General features: G+C 38.5%; 1 protein-coding gene across 1 annotated transcript in view; it reads right to left on the bottom strand.

The window, feature by feature from the left end:
- LOC128661265 (uncharacterized) overlaps positions 1–17,325 on the bottom strand; it is a 744,180-nt gene that overhangs the window by 653,145 nt on the left and 73,710 nt on the right. The window lies entirely within an intron of this gene.

Raw genomic sequence — 17,325 nt, forward strand, 5'->3', positions numbered from 1 at the left:
TTATATCTGCCCTCCTGGTTTTTTGCGTGTTGAGATATGCTAAAGTTAAAGATGATAGACCAATGGTGGTGTTGAAGCGGTAAAGCCTCTCCACTTGTTGTTTGTAGTAATCCTTATGGAATGAAGAGATTATCTAGAGGGGTATATACAATACCAAATGATGTTAAGGTGCTATTAGTAATAGCTGTGGATCTGAAGTGTTGATGTTATCCATTCGTAGCGTTCCTTTTGAAGCTATAAAGTAAAGGAATGATCCGGAGAGGTATTTGCAATACCAGTGATGTAGGGGTGCTATTAGTAATAGCTGTGGATCTGATAATAGGATGTTGTCTGTTCAACCTTCATAAGGTGATGAGATCCCAGTGATGTAGTTCAGTGTAGAACACGCTCTTTTACAGGTCTGTTGTTTTACAGTTCCAAAGTTGGAGTAATCTGTGTGAATTTGTTTGCAACTGAAAGCCGTTGCAAAGTTTGTAGCTGAAAGCCGTTGCTAAAGTCTGTAGCTCAATGCCGTAGCAAAAACGGGGTGATCTGTGTGTCTTAGTTTAGATCATAGACACCGTTTGTGACTTTTAGCCTTTGCTGTCTTTATTACCAGCTTGCAAAACTGGTAATGTTGCTATTGGCATATAAATGTTCTGATACGGCTTTCTTAAAAACGGTTTCTACCGGCTCAGGTAATTACTACTGTGTAATCAAAACACAGTATAGAGTTAGAGTGTGGGCAGCTCTATGCGTTTCGGCCGTAGCCTTTATCAAGATGAACTTTTGGATTATCAGATCCACAGCTATTACTAATAGCACCCCTACATCACTGGTATTGCAAATACCTCTCCGGATCATTCCTTTACTTTATAGCTTCAAAAGGAACGCTACGAACGGATAACAGTCAGTTTAGCTAGCACACAGTATCCATCTTTGTATTAATAATTGGGATTTTAGTGTTCGCTTGACTCAATAGGTATTAGAACAAATAATACACATTTTTATCATGATTTGATGATTTTTTTCTCTTGTATATATCGTGTGTATTGTTTGTATTAGCATAATTTATTGTTTGCATATATTTGCTGATATTTTGCAGTTATGTTTGTTGCTGGCACAGATAACATATCAATTGTGATTTTGGATTTGTATACTTTTTTATTGTATATGTTTTACTATAAATGTGTTTTTATATATATATATATATATATATATATATATATATATATATATATATATATATATACATACAGTACATATGCATTATTATCATTATTGTTGAGGCAGAGTTGACATGATGGCTTTTGTTTTTAACAATAGTTTGCTGTTTACATAGATAGTTTACTTTAGTCACAATGGCAACCCTTGCAATGGCAGCTCATTCCCAGCTGTTGATAGTCACTAATTAACCTATCATTGATTAAGACAGCTTTGTTAAATAGCAAGCGTATCAGTCATTTTCACACCGAATAGCCTGAGGAAACAGACCCTGTGAGGCTGAGAAACATGTTGCTTTGTTTTTAATAAAGATATATGTTTTTATGATACACTTGCTGCTGTGAGGCTGAGAAACATGTTGCTTTGTATTTAATAAAGATATATGTTTTTATGATACACTTGCTGCTGTGAGGCTGAGAAACATGTTGCTTTGTTTTTAATAAAGATATATGTTTTTATGATACACTTGCTGCTGTGAGGCTGAGAAACATCTTGCTTTGTTTTTAATAAAGATATATGTTTTTATGATACACTTGCTGCTGTTTGGAATATTTTCACGCTGGTTTTTGGATTTTTTTTTGGTGAGGATTCTGTTTGCCAAGAGAGTGGTCCACTGGGTGACTGAGAAGTCCCAGCTTGCTGTTACTGCACCTGGAGGTGCAGTACTTTTCGTAAGTGTGACTTTATATTATCTTTACACCTGATTGGACTGTACTAGGCTATGGTAGCTCTTTTTTGTGACTCCCTACAGACACTGTTGCCGTATTGCTGATCAAGCCTGCGTCTATGTGCTCTGTGTACCTTCCTCAGTGAGCTGGACCACTACAAAGTTCCAGTCTGCCCCACTAGAACTATTGGGTGCGCTGTGTTTGTGAGTACCCTATCTCATATATGTTAATATCCTTCTGCCTGACGGTACTAGGCCATGTTGGTGCCTCTGTCTCTCTTTTTTTTTCTTCAGAATTTCGCATCCCAGGGATTGACCATCCTGTATCAGGGAGCGGCCACAACATTGGAACCCTAAGACTTTATTATTACAATATATTTTTTTGTCAATATCTGTTTTGTGATATATGGTTGTTTGTTTGTTTTTTATGACTAATTTATTGTTTATGTATACTATATAGCAATTATTATTTATATATGCATAAAGTGGTATATACTTAGGAAGAGCCCCCTATGGGACTGATGCCTAGCTGCATTTTTGCCTAATTTTTATTTTTTGGTATTACTATCTGGTCACTTATAGGGGTTGTCGACTCCAGAGTAGATTGCTATTTGATTTCCTAGGGGTAGCCATTGTTATACATCTGTCTGAATTATGCTATCCTCATCTGAGAGAGCCAATAGGAGGGTATCTGTTGAAATTACTGTTTCTGAGTCGCCAAGCCCACCATTGTCCCTGCAGTCTGCTTTTGGCAAGTTGGAAAATCTGCTTAAGACTGAACATAGGCACTGGTGGGATTTGGATACACTTAAAAAATATAAAGCTAAAAACCAAATCCCTAGAGGGCTCAGAATGTTTAAAAATTGCTCTTTTAAGAACAATGAAGAAGTTTTGAAGGATGGCAAAATGCCTTAAATACATGCTCAATGACCCTTATTGATATTCTTATTAGACACAGACAGTCACTTGTAGATGTAGTTGGGATTGAGATTGATACATTGCAGAAAGATCTAGATATTCACAAATCTTTACCCCAATTTGAGAATTTAAGAATTAGCACATATGAGAAAGCTGACGAATACCAACAACAGATAATTGATAATAAGAATAAAAAGATGGATAGGGACAATGATGATTATTCTAAGGGACAAGTGTACACTTGGAAAAATAGACAACATAATTCCAATCCCTTTCATAATACTAATAATAATAATAGATCCGATTCTTATAGAGGTAATCACATGCATAATCATAGGAATAATTCCCCAACCAACCCTCAATCACATGAGGGTTGGCAAACGGTAGGAAATAGGCATAAATACCTCAAATAATAATTTTGATGCCACCTCAAATAACAAATATAGTCATGAAAGAGGTGCACGTCCCCTGATGCCTTCCAATCACGAGTACGGTTGGAATAGATCTAATCGTGAGTTCACCCCTCACACATATCATATGAACAACCGCCATCACCAAATCCAGAGGGCTACACATGCACCTATTGGTAATTCTTCTAATAATTCAGAACCACTATATCAGTCTGGTTCCTCTAGAGATACTGATCAGAGAAGGTATTCATTTGAACATACAAACAGGTATCAGACCTTATCCACTAATGAGAACGAGATGGGAACACCTATTACCACCACTAGAGTACAACCACATTTTTTAGGAGGGAATGCCCATCAACAAGATCCACCCGTATGGCAAACTCCAATGGGGTCGTCATTACCCCAAAGGGTAAAAAGACAATTCGGAAGCGGGGATCAAGAGGAAGATCCCTCTCCTGCAAAAAGAACAAATTACAAAAATTAAGTAAAGGCATTTTCAACTTGTCCACTCATTCCTTATCAGATGAAGAGATAAGGGTATTAGGAAGGGGACTGTCTTTCTGTCCATCCAATAACTTTAACGTCTATGAAATATACGTAGATGTTAATAGTTATATTAGGAAAGTGTTCCTCCAAAAATATTTTGCTGACAAGAAAATCACAAATGATTCCCTTAGACCAATTTATATGACTGATCTAATGGATTCACAGGTCCAGGGAGGGTGTTTTGTTTATGAACCCCATACTCTGATGGAAGATCTCTTTGAGGAGTATATCCATACCAATTTGAAACTTAAATCTTCCTTCACACCACCTAGATCTAATACCAACCATATTGACATTTTTTCCAATTTGGTGATGGAAGATCTGGAAAAGCTATCCAAAAAAATGACAAAATTACGATATAAAAACAACTTGAGCTTAGGCAAACGGAAGGCCCTAATGAGTCTTAGGAAGACTTCAAACTTGGTCATTAGGCAAGCAGATAAGGGTGGGGGAATAGTGTTACAAGATTTACAATATTATATCAGTGAAGCTAATCGAATACTCAATGATAAGGAATATTCCAAAATACTTTTTGGGGATCCGACTTTGAAATATCAAAAAAAATTGTATGACCTCCTTGTTCTAGGATTAAAGAAGGGAATTTTAAGCAAAAATGAGATGGAGTTCTGTTTTCCCAAATACCCCAATACGGCCTTTTATTACCACTTTCCCAAGATCCATAAAGATCCACTCAGGCCGCAAGGTCGACCAATCATAGCTGGTATAGGGAGTCTTACTGACTCCCTATCTGCATATATAGATACCTTTCTTCAGAAATTCGTCATATCCCTTCCCTCCTACATTAAGGATTCTACTGACATTACTTAAATTACAAAAGTTTACCCTTGATGATGAATGTTGGTGGGTGACCTGTGCTCTACTCCAACATTAAGCACGAATTAGGGATTGAAGCTGTTCGCTCTTATTTAGAACAGGATATATACATGCCTGAAACACAAGTAGATTTTATTATTTAACTTATTACTTTTATTTTACAGCATAATTATTTTTTATATCAGAGTAGATATTATTTGCAGATTAAAGGGATGGCCATGGGCACCAGGTTCGCACCCAGCTTTGCTAATTTGTTCATGGGGCAATTTGAACACACTTATATCTACCAATCCCCTTTTGTTGTGAACATGGTGTTCTATGGCCATTATATAGATGACCTTAAAGGTCTACATACACTTATTTTGGATTTTTATTAATCATCTTAATAATAACACTTTCGGGATATCATTCACTTCCAATATTCAAAAGGATAGGATTGAATTTTTGGATCTGATCTTGGGGAAGGACAGCGAAAGGAGTAGTCATATCAAAAACTTTTTTTTAAAAAAAGTAGACTGCAATAGCTTTCGCCATTATGAGAGTAACCATTATCAGAGTTGGAAAAATAATGTGCCATATGGCCAATTTAGAAGGATTAGGAGGAATTGTTCCACTTTAGTGGACTATGATGAGCAGGTGATAATTATTGGGGATAGATTCCTAGAAAAGGGTAACCCGGTGGAACTTGTTAATAAAGAACTTGAAAGGGTTTAAAACGAAGATAGGGACCAATACTTTTCAATAAAAAAGGCTAGTTTTAAAGATTCAAACCCTACACTCTTTATAACTAGATATAATTCTAACTTCCGGGAGATTAATAAAATTTTAATGAAACACTGGCCTATCTTGACTAATGATCTTACACTCAAGAACATTATTGGCCCCAAACCAAAAGTGGTCTATAGAAGAGCACCTACTCTCAAGACGACTTTGGCTCCCAGTAAAGTGGTGAGGGACAAACTTTTAGATAGAAATTAATCACATACTAAAAGACCAGCACCCATATCTTTAAGGCACACGATTTCCAAATGCTGTAGAAGACGTTGTGTTATGTGCAGCTCTATAGTACATCGGGTATACACTTTTACTTCCCATACCACTGGGGAGATTTTTTATATAAAAAGTTTTATGACCTGTGAATCCACTTTCGTTATATACCTACTGAGTTGCAATTGTGGGGTCCAATATATTGGCCATACTTCCCGTAAGGTGAAAAAAAGATGGGGGCAGCATGCATCTAGCATTAAAACCAAGTATAAGGCACACAGTGTCTCCAGACACTGTTTATTACATCATGGGGGCCAAAAGAATCCTATGAGTATCTTGCCCATCGAGTCTATTCCTAGAACAAATAACAACGCCTTCTTAACTTTAAGGAGAAGAGAATCCTTTTGGATTACTAAACTTAAAACAATTCAACCAGATGGGCTTAATGAGAATCTGGATATAGCTGCATTTTTGTGAAATGGTCCCATACCCCTTCACCCCATATATATGTGTGTGTGTGTATATATATATATATATATATATATATATAGTAGCCAAAAAGAAGTGCACTCTCAGGTCTTTCACAGCAAAAGTTACTTTATTTCTGTAAGGTCTCGCCTCCTTCATCAGCATAGTTAAAACAAAGCATAGAATACAAATAAATAGTGACATACTCACTCATACCACTCAAAACCAGCCCCTTTCCCTTGGCGCCAAACTACCGACAATGGAACGCATACTGCGTTCCATCAGTGTTGAAGTGCCGGAAGTGGTGCGCTACGTCACTTCCAGTGAACAAAATATTGCCCAAATATGTGAAACAATTCAATACGTGAAAATGAGCGTGATCGGATCTCTCCTGCATGTGTGTGCTCACATCAACAACAGTACCTAGTGCAGATACTACAAAACAAACATGATAGGAAAAGTTTTAGCGACACGGATGCACGTTGTCATGGCAACCCGTGTGTACATTGTATCCCATTCATTCTATGGGGAAAAAAATTAATAAAAATAAAGGACAAATGTGTTCCACAATCCTATGTGGTGTTATACACAACTCAAAAAGTGCAGTGCTAATTCATATACATATATATTGTACTTAACGTAACCAAAAAATGCACAGCCCACCCTAATAGCAAAAAAAATTACAATTACGTGCTGTGCTGCAGGTTTTCAGCCATACAAAACTCAAGTTTTAATCTAAATGAAAGGTTTAAATAATGTATACCCATAAGGACTGCATACTTGCACCCTAATGGAATGCAGGGGTCCACTAATACCCAGTATGAAATAATCCTCCAAGACAGTAATGTGAATTTTAAATTGGATTATCCCATAATTACTATGATGGGTATAGTATGTGAAACCTCAACATAAAAGAGAAAAAAAATTAAATTAAAAACAAGTATATAACAGGTCACATCACATTATAGCAAATCCAGTAAGGCCGTATGACATTGTAATACCTAAATGATCTCAGCATGGCTAAAGATCCAAAAGAGAGAAAAATCAACCAACACAAAGAAGGATCATGGGAGCATTATGCAACCTTATAGGGTTCTGTGTGGAGGATGATAAGACAATCCTGGGACTTATAGAGTTAAACCATCACCCAGAGGGGAATTACAGCATTGAATATAAGGACCCTGTTATATACTTGTTTTTAATTTAATTTTTTTTCTCTTTTATGAACTATATGCTCATGTGGTTAGTAATACTGACGATGAATGAGATGGTTGCATGTGTGATAGAATAATTTTTTTGCTATAACTATAGATCATTGAAATAATGATATAGTTTTAGTTAGCTAGTCAATATTGACTAGGGGGACTGCAGTAATATGCTCTCAGATAGAAATAACCAGGGGTTTCATTATGTTGAGGTTTCACATACTATACCCATCATAGTAATTATGGGATAATCCAATTTAAAATTCACATTACTGTCTTGGAGGATTATTTCATACTGGGTATTAGTGGACCCCTGCATTCCATTAGGGTGCAAGTATGCAGTCCTTATGGGTATACATTATTTAAACCTTTCATTTAGATTAAAACTTGAGTTTTGTATGGCTGAAAACCTGCAGCACAGCACGTAATTGTAATTTTTTTTGCTATTAGGGTGGGCTGTGCATTTTTGGTTACGTTAAGTACAATATATATGTATATGAATTAGCACTGCACTTTTTGAGTTGTTTATAACACCACATAGAATTGTGGAACACATTTGTCCTTTATTTTTATTATTTTTTTTCCCCATAGAATGAATGGGATACGATGTACACACGGGTTGCCATGACAACGTGCATCCGTGTCGCTAAAACTTTTCCTATCATGTTTGTTTTGTAGTATCTGCACTAGGTACCTGTTGTTGATGTGAGCACACACATGCAGGAGAGATCCGATCACGCTCATTTTCACGTATTGAATTGTTTCACATATTTGGGCAATATTTTGTTCACTGGAAGTGACGTAGTGCACCACTTCCGGCACTTCAACACTGATGGAACGCAGTATGCGTTCCATTGTCGGTAGTTTGGCGCCAAGGGAAAGGGGCTGGTTTTGAGTGGTATGAGTGAGTATGTCACTATTTATTTGTATTCTATGCTTTGTTTTAACTATGCTGATGAAGGAGGCGAGACCTCCGAAAACGTTACAGAAATAAAGTAACTTTTGCTGTGAAAGACCTGAGAGTGCACTTCTTTTTGGCTACTGTTTATTCTCAAAGTTGCACCCAGGCAGTTTTCCATTTGAGGGCAAGATCTGGAATTTTGGATACTTATATATATGTATATAAAAAAAGTAGATAATTGGAGTCCAGCACCATAAATTTGTAAATAGTTTCCAGCCTGTGTGCCCGTCACAATGGAGTATCAGCAAAACTCCAATAAATACAGTCCATGTACAAAATATGTGTCAGCACCACAGTACAAGCTGCTTTTTTTAAAGGTGAAAATTTCTCTTTATTTAGGGTATAACAACCATAAAAAGCGACGTTTTGGACCTACATGGTCCTTATTCATGCATAGTTAAAAAACAATTAAACAGACATTTAAAAAGGGTATCTGGGCCAATCAGGTTTCAATGTTACATGCTAATTAGATTAACTCATACCTGTCCAGGTATTCCAAATTTCATTTCATTAGTGACCTCTAGTGGTACCAGAATACATAACATACTAATCTATTTATAAAAACAAATACAAATCATAGTCCCTATTCAGGCCATAAGGGTGTTAGGTATTTAAACGTTTGATCCACCATACCTCTTTTTGTTTCATTTTTATTTCCCTATTACCCCCTCTTCTATGGATGGGGATGTGGTCTATTATTTGGAAACAAAGTTGACTAACTGTGTGTCCCATACGTGTGAAATGTGCAGATACTGGTAATGACAGATCTTTTGACTTGATGGAAGCTTTATGTTGACTAAATCTATCCCTGGCGGCCTGAGTGGTCTGACATGTATAGTTAGTCTGACATGTATATAATCCATTGATGGTGTATTGTTTCCTTTTATCGTTCTGCGCTAGGAATTTTCCTTTTATTATAGAATTACAGTGAGCAATATGAAGACAAGGATAACATCCCTTATTTGGTGTAGTCAGGTAGTTAATACTAGATGATTTAGTAGTGCCCACATCTGCTTTAACAATATTGTCCCTAAGATTTTTTCACCCTTCTATATGAAGGCATAGGGGGTAATTTAAAGGATTCCACTTCTGGATTATATTTAGACAATAGATGCCAATATTTCCTTACTATTCTAAAGACATCATTACTCTTATTACTGTATGCCATAGAGAAAACTAGTCTATTTTGACCATTCTTTATTTTACTTTGTTTATTTTGTTTTTTATCCAAATCCTCAATACTCCTAGTAATGATCTCTTTTGGATATCCTCTTTGGATAAATTTATTGCCCATAGATCTTTCTGGCCATATCTCCTGGTCTTGGACTATTCTCTTTGTACGAAGTAGCTGACTCCTAGGTATGGAATTAAATACAGTTTCTGGATGAAAGCTTTCGTACCTTAGCAAAGTATTTCTGTCCGTTGGTTTAGTATAAAGATCAGTACTCAATCTTGTACCCTGCTTATATACAGTGGTGTCCAGAAAGCTAACTTGTTGACTAGAGTATGTAAGCGTAAATCTAATGCCCACCATTGAGGCATTGATATCTTCAACAAAGTGTAATAAGGACTCCAATATATATATATATACAGGGAGTGCAGAATTATTAGGCAAGTTGTATTTTTGAGGATTAATTTTATTATTGAACAACAACCATGTTCTCAATGAACCCAAAAAACTCATTAATATCAAAGCTGAATAGTTTTGGAAGTAGTTTTTAGTTTGTTTTTAGTTATAGCTATTTTAGGGGGATATCTGTGTGTGCAGGTGACTATTACTGTGCATAATTATTAGGCAACTTAACAAAAAACAAATATATACCCATTTCAATTATTTATTTTTACCAGTGAAACCAATATAACATCTCAACATTCACAAATATACATTTCTGACATTCAAAAACAAAACAAAAACAAATCAGTGACCAATATAGCCACCTTTCTTTGCAAGGACACTCAAAAGCCTGCCACCCATGGATTCTGTCAGTGTTTTGATCTGTTCACCATCAACATTGCGTGCAGCAGCAACCACAGCCTCCCAGACACTGTTCAGAGAGGTGTACTGTTTTCCCTCCTTGTAAATCTCACATTTGATTATGGACCACAGGTTCTCAATGGGGTTCAGATCAGGTGAACAAGGAGGCCATGTCATTAGATTTTCTTCTTTTATACCCTTTCTTGCCAGCCACGCTGTGGAGTACTTGGACGCGTGTGATGGAGCATTGTCCTGCATGAAAATCATGTTTTTCTTGAAGGATGCAGACTTCTTCCTGTACCACTGCTTGAAGAAGGTGTCTTCCAGAAACTGGCAGTAGGACTGGGAGTTGAGCTTGACTCCATCCTCAACCCGAAAAGGCCCCACAAGCTCATCTTTGATGATACCAGCCCAAACCAGTACTCCACCTCCACCTTGCTGGCGTCTGAGTCGGACTGGAGCTCTCTGCCCTTTACCAATCCAGCCACGGGCCCATCCATCTGGCCCATCAAGACTCACTCTCATTTCATCAGTCCATAAAACCTTAGAAAAATCAGTCTTGAGATATTTCTTGGCCCAGTCTTGACGTTTCAGCTTGTGTGTCTTGTTCAGTGGTGGTCGTCTTTCAGCCTTTCTTACCTTGGCCATGTCTCTGAGTATTGCACACCTTGTGCTTTTGGGCACTCCAGTGATGTTGCAGCTCTGAAATATGGCCAAACTGGTGGCAAGTGGCATCTTGGCAGCTGCACGCTTGACTTTTCTCAGTTCATGGGCAGTTATTTTGCGCCTTGGTTTTTCCACACGCTTCTTGCGACCCTGTTGACTATTTTGAATGAAACGCTTGATTGTTCGATGATCACGCTTCAGAAGCTTTGCAATTTTAAGAGTGCTGCATCCCTCTGCAAGATATCTCACTATTTTTGACTTTTCTGAGCCTGTCAAGTCCTTCTTTTGACCCATTTTGCCAAAGGAAAGGAAGTTGCCTAATAATTATGCACACCTGATATAGGGTGTTGATGACATTAAACCACACCCCTTCTCATTACAGAGATGCACATCACCTAATATCCTTAATTGGTAGTAGGCTTTCGAGCCTATACAGCTTGGAGTAAGACAACATGCATAAAGAGGATGATGTGGTCAAAATACTCATTTGCCTAATAATTCTGCACTCCCTGTATATATATATATATATATATATATATATACATACACACTCCCCGCAATCCACACATGTATATGTGTGTGTATGTATACACCTTCATATTATGAGCATATGAACACAAGTGCATTCGTCTTTGATACACGTTCATATTCACATGTGTTATATATTTTTTTTTCTCCACTAATATAAATATTACGAATAGTTTAAGGCCCAGCATTTGTCAGGAGATCTACTATTTTTTATATTATATACTAAAATATCAAAATTCTTAAATCACAAATAGATCTCTATGCATTACAGAAATTTTAGGTTGTCCTTCTTATACCTAATAATAGCAAGTAGTTGAAAGGATGATTTTCATCCAAGGAATTCCTATTGAGTCCCCATCTCTATTATATATCATATATATTATAACGTTAGATTTGATAATATTAGTTTAGGGATTAATATATATCCAGAGAGACACTCTAATATCACTATTTCCATTTTTATATACACTTACACCTTATTCACTGTACACACATTATTATTATTATCATCCACTATCTTTATATACGCTTAAGGCTTTAGTCTGTATTTGATTTATGTTATGATTAGTGAGGTGAAGCACATTTCACATTTCCAAGGACAATACACATTATATTTTGTCACTTTTAATTCTATACATTTTATTACATTATGACACTATACACATTAAGCTAGGAAATTTGCCTTTTTTCACCACTATTAGTCACTCCATACACATTAGGTCAAGTTTTTCTACTATTTTTAATCATCTATCTCACTTTACATTTGTGCTTATTTCAGTTCAGCTAGCACACAGTAGTCAGTTTAGCTAGCACACAGTATCCATCTTTGGATTAATAATTGGGATTTTAGTGTTTAGTGCTTGACTCAATAGGTATTGGAACAAATAATACACATTTTATCATGATTTGATGATTTTTTGGGGCTATGTTTTTTTTTCTTGTATATATCGTGTGTATTGTTTGTATTAGCGTAATTTATTGTTTGCATAAATTTGCTGCTATTTTGCAGTTATGTTTGTTGCTGGCACAGATAACATATCATATATTTTTTGCTGCTATTTTGCAGTTATGTTTGTTGCTGGCACAGATAACATATCATATATTTTTTGCTGCTATTTTGCAGTTATGTTTGTTGCTGGCACAGATAACATATCATATATTTTTTGCTGCTATTTTGTAGTTATGTTTGTTGCTGGCACAGATAACATATCAATTGTGATTTTGGATTTGTATACTTTTTTATTGTATACGTTTTACTATAAATGTATGTGTTTTCTTTTTTATATATATACAGTACATATGCATTGTTATCATTATTGTTGATGTAGGGTTGACATGATGGCTTTTGTTTTTAAATATACTGTTTTTATTGAGGACAAGAGAAGGGTAGCAAGTACAGTTTAAAATGTCACATCCATAAGAGCATAAAGATACAAAGTCATCGTGTACATTCCAATGTATATAAAAATAAAGTCATAAATCAACTTCCTTATCTTTACTTTAACATCTTATCTTTTTCTGTATTAAAACAGTGTATAAAACCGTAATTAACAAAAACATACTTTAACTATCAACAATTAACTCTGTAACTGGTTCGTAGCCGAGTTATCTAGGCCAGGTGCGTAAGTCTGAAATACACTCTTTGTGGAAATAAATAATAAAAAAAAAATGGGGGTTAGGGTAAGCAGGCAAAGACCGCTCGTTATATGTCAATTCTCCCCCCCCCCCCCGCCCCGCAACTGGTATAGAAGTCCTCATTCGCACCTCAAAGAGGCTGTGAGCATAAATTCCGTATCCATGAAAGGAGTCAGAAGTTGTCTCTGTGAGTCTGGGCTCAATGTCTTAATATATTCCTGCCATTTAGTGATGAAGTGTTTAATTCTTTTATTAGTGTCCATCCTGGTGTCTAATTGCTCTAAGAGTAGTTGTTTGTGTAGAGTATGTCTAAACGCGCTAAAGGCAGGGGCCGCGCGCTCTGTCCACACTTTCAAAATGACCTTCCTAGCTCTCAGAACAATAGTAGTAAGTAAAGGAACAAGTCTGGGCCTCTGCTCTCTCCACTCCAAAAAACAGATCTGTTCTACCTCAATCTGGACTCTAATTTTAATGACGTTAGTGATCCAAAAGGCAACCTTACCACAGAACTGTCTAACCTGTGGACAGGCGATAAAATAGTGGAGAAAATCCGGGTCACTGATTCTACACTTACTGCACTCGTTCACCACTCTGGGATTCCACTTAGATAACCTCCAAGGAATAATATAGTCTTTATGTAACATTCTAATCTGGGATTCTCTAAGGGTCATAGATAGCGTTGCCCTCTTAGCATTCTCAATGCTCTGTTGGATCGCTACAGTCAGATCTTCCCTTTCCAGACTCTCAGTCCATTTTTGAGCTTCCATGTGATTTAACAATGCCTTGTATATCCCTGAGATTGTGAAATTGCCTAATCTGAATGAGGTTACTGCTATGCCAAGCGCATGAGGCTCCCAAAAATGTGGATCATCCCTAATCAGTTGAGTAATGTAATGCTGCATTTGGAGGGAAGCATAAAAGTGCGTTCTCGGTAGCCCAAACTGAGTTTGTAATTCAGCAAATGATTTTATACATTTTCTAGAAAGATCCAGAGTGTCCCCCACAAGGCACAGCCCCCTATCCTTCCACGCGGTGAACGGAAAGGTGTCAATCCCCGGGGGAAATGCTGTGTTATGTCGCAAGGGGATCATTCTCGAGGACACGCAGCGGCGTCCCACATGGCTGAGGGTTGACTGCCACGCCCTCAGCACATCCCTATAAAGAAGGTTGTCCCTGATCGTCGTGTGGATGTCATTAATCGGGGCATAGGGTAAGTAGGAGAGATCAAACTTCCCCAAGGCCTGATCTTCTAATTCTGATGAGTAGAAGTGCCCGGTTTTTAATTGCCAGTCGAGCATGAGACGATTTAGCGCTGCCCAGTTGTAGAGTCTTAAGTTAGGTAGACCCAACCCACCATGCGAAGAATGCGCATAAAGTTTTGTAAGAGCTATCCTGGGTTTGCCTACCTTCTATAGGAATTTCGAGAGGGCCCGAGTATAGAGTGCCATGTCCTTCTTAGTAATTAAGAAGGGAATCATTAAAAGGGGGTACAGAATTTGCGGTAAGATTACCATTTTTATTAGGTTAATCCGTCCCGTTAGGGAAACTGGTAGATTTTTCCAGCCTTCTAGGGTCTGTTCGATGTCGCAACACACCCGTGTAATGTTAGAGTGATACAGGATTTGGACATTTGTAGATAGTCGAATGCCCAGATAGGTCATGGTGGGGTTGGCCTCCTGAAAAGGATAAGTAACCAACTGAACCCTATGTCTCAGAAGCCATAGAATCTCTGATTTGGTTTTGTTTATTCTATAGCCCGAGAAAGATCCAAATGCCTCAATGGTTGCTAGAATCTTTGGGACATGTTTCGCCGGATGCTCTATAAATAGAAGCATGTCATCCGCATAGAGTGCGAGATGCAGTCTCGCCTCTCCCAACACGATACCTGGGTATATTTTATGTAATTTAATGGCCAAAGGCTCTAAAGCTAGGTTAAAAAGGAGAGGGGAAAGAGGGCACCCCTGGCGGGTGCCCCTCTGTAATACAATGCGCAGGGAGAACAGACCATTGGTCATGATATGTATCCACGGGGCTGAGTATATGTTTCCAATATATTGAAGGAATGACCCAGAAAAGCCGAAACGCTGTAGCGTGTTCAAAAGATGGCCCCATTCCACTCTGTCGAAGGCCTTCTCTGCGTCCACCGACAGCAGGAAGGCCTCCGATTCCTCTTGTGCCCCCAAAGTCCCAGAATCGGGCGCAAAGTGCATCATGGCATGGAGCACTCTCCGCACATTAGTCACCGAAGTCCTACGGCACATAAATCCGGTCTGGTCCGGGTGAATAATGTCTGTCAATATTACTTCAGCCTGTCGGTCAAGATTTTCATTAGTATCTTGTAATCCAAATTGAGGAGGGAAATTGGGCAGTAGGATTTGTGAAGACTAGGATCCGTTCCAGGCTTCGGAATCAGGGACACGTGTGCCATTGTAAAAGTTTTAGGGGGAGGGACCAGATCTCTATAATATAAGTTATATACGTTGGTTAATATAGGCGTAACCTGGGACTTTAGTAGTTTAAAGAATTCAATGGGTAAGCCATCAGGGCCTGCTGCTTTCCCGTTTGACATGGAAGAGATGATTTTCAGAATTTCCTTTGAAGAAATGGGGGAATTGAGTGCAGTCAGCTTCTTATCTTTGATCTGCGGAAGATCTAAATCATTCCAGAAGGACGCCACGGTCTCCTGAGGGGGCATCTTTTGACTGGTATATAGATTGGCATAGTATTTCGCCAAGGCCTCCACCATGGAGTCTGGGGTCTTATGTGTTTTATTGCCGTAGGTAATGGCTGCAATCGGTCTGCGAGCCGTTTGTTTATTTATAAGGGAAGCGAGCAATCTGCCAGATCTATCCCCCCTCTATAGTAAGTGGCATTGGAACTTAGGAGCTGCGTGACTGCTTGGTGATTCAAAAATACATCTAGTTCACCTTTACTGGTGAGGTATTTGTCTTTCGTGGATTGACAGGGGTTACCGCAATATGCTTGGTAAGACTCCGTCAATGCTTCTTGCAGCTTTTGCAATTTAGCTTGTGCTTTTCTCTTTAACGCGGCTACATAGGAGATGATATCTCCCGTCAGAACCGCTTTAGCCGTGTTCCAGAGCAGTTCTGGGTTGTCCCGGTGAGCGCAATTATCCGTGTAATAGTCGTTCCACGCATGAGTTAAGTGCTTTAAAAAGGCGTCAGAAGTATAGAGGTACCCAGGGAACTGCAGCGTGCGTTTGTTGGAAGTCGCCGCACCAAACGAGATTCCCAGTTCAAAAAGGTTGATGCGTTGAGACCATAAAAAGGTTGATGCGTGACAGCGTCAGCGTGGCCCTTGAGATGCAAGTAAAGCCCTTGCTCTCAGGATTCCTCAGCCTCCAGACATCAACAATCTGGTGTGAATCCGACAGCCGAGAGAAGACCTTCCATTCGAAAGCACCCTTCCCTCTAGGTCTGTTCCCCTCTGACAGACGCTCTGGATCCTGCATTCTATCACAAATGGGATTTGGGGCCAGATTAAAATCCCCCCTAGTATGATATCCAGGCCCAAATATGGGGTAAGTGTTTGGATAAGCCTGGTCCAGAAAAACTGTGGACCTAGAATTTGGGGCATAGATGTTACAAATCACAAATGTCCTCTGGTTTCTTCTGGCCTTTACCACTAAGTATCTCCCCTCTGCATCCTTGTGCGTGGCTAGAACCTCAACATCCCTTCTTTTTCCGAAAAGAATTGCAATACCCCTACTGGAGTTAGTGTACGAAACATGTTCCACCGATCCCACCCAATCCCTCTTAAGTTTTTCATGTTCCTCCTCAAAGAGGTGGGTCTCCTGCAATAGTGCAATGTCAGTCCCTAGCCGTCTTAGATGTGTCAGTATAGTGCTTCTCTTAGTGGGGGAGTTAATCCCACCCACATTCCATGTTATAAATCTTACCGCCATTTAAATGTCCCGCAACCATCCAACCAAGCCGGCCGCCTGCAAAGAGAAGGGGGCAGGGGGGGAGGGGAAGGAGAGAGAGAGGAAGAAAAGAAGAGGGTGGAGAGAGAGGAAACCCCCTCCCCCCCCACAAATGCTTCATAGTCACAGAGCAACATCCTGCCTATAAACAAAACAGTTACCCGCAGTCTTGAGGGAAAACATGATAGATTGCAGAGCACTCTGGAATGGAGTTTGCATTTTACATCCTCATTGTCATGAATATCTAAACTAATGAACTCTGGATATGCCACATCCAGATATAGAGCCAGTGTTCCATTCCTAAGAGAAGATAGTAATAGTTTGGCTGCGGTATATGAGATGAGTAATATGTACAAATAAATCCTACAAACATAAA

Source organism: Bombina bombina, chromosome 5, assembly GCF_027579735.1.
Source record: "Bombina bombina isolate aBomBom1 chromosome 5, aBomBom1.pri, whole genome shotgun sequence".
NCBI classification, from domain to species: Eukaryota; Metazoa; Chordata; class Amphibia; order Anura; family Bombinatoridae; genus Bombina; species Bombina bombina.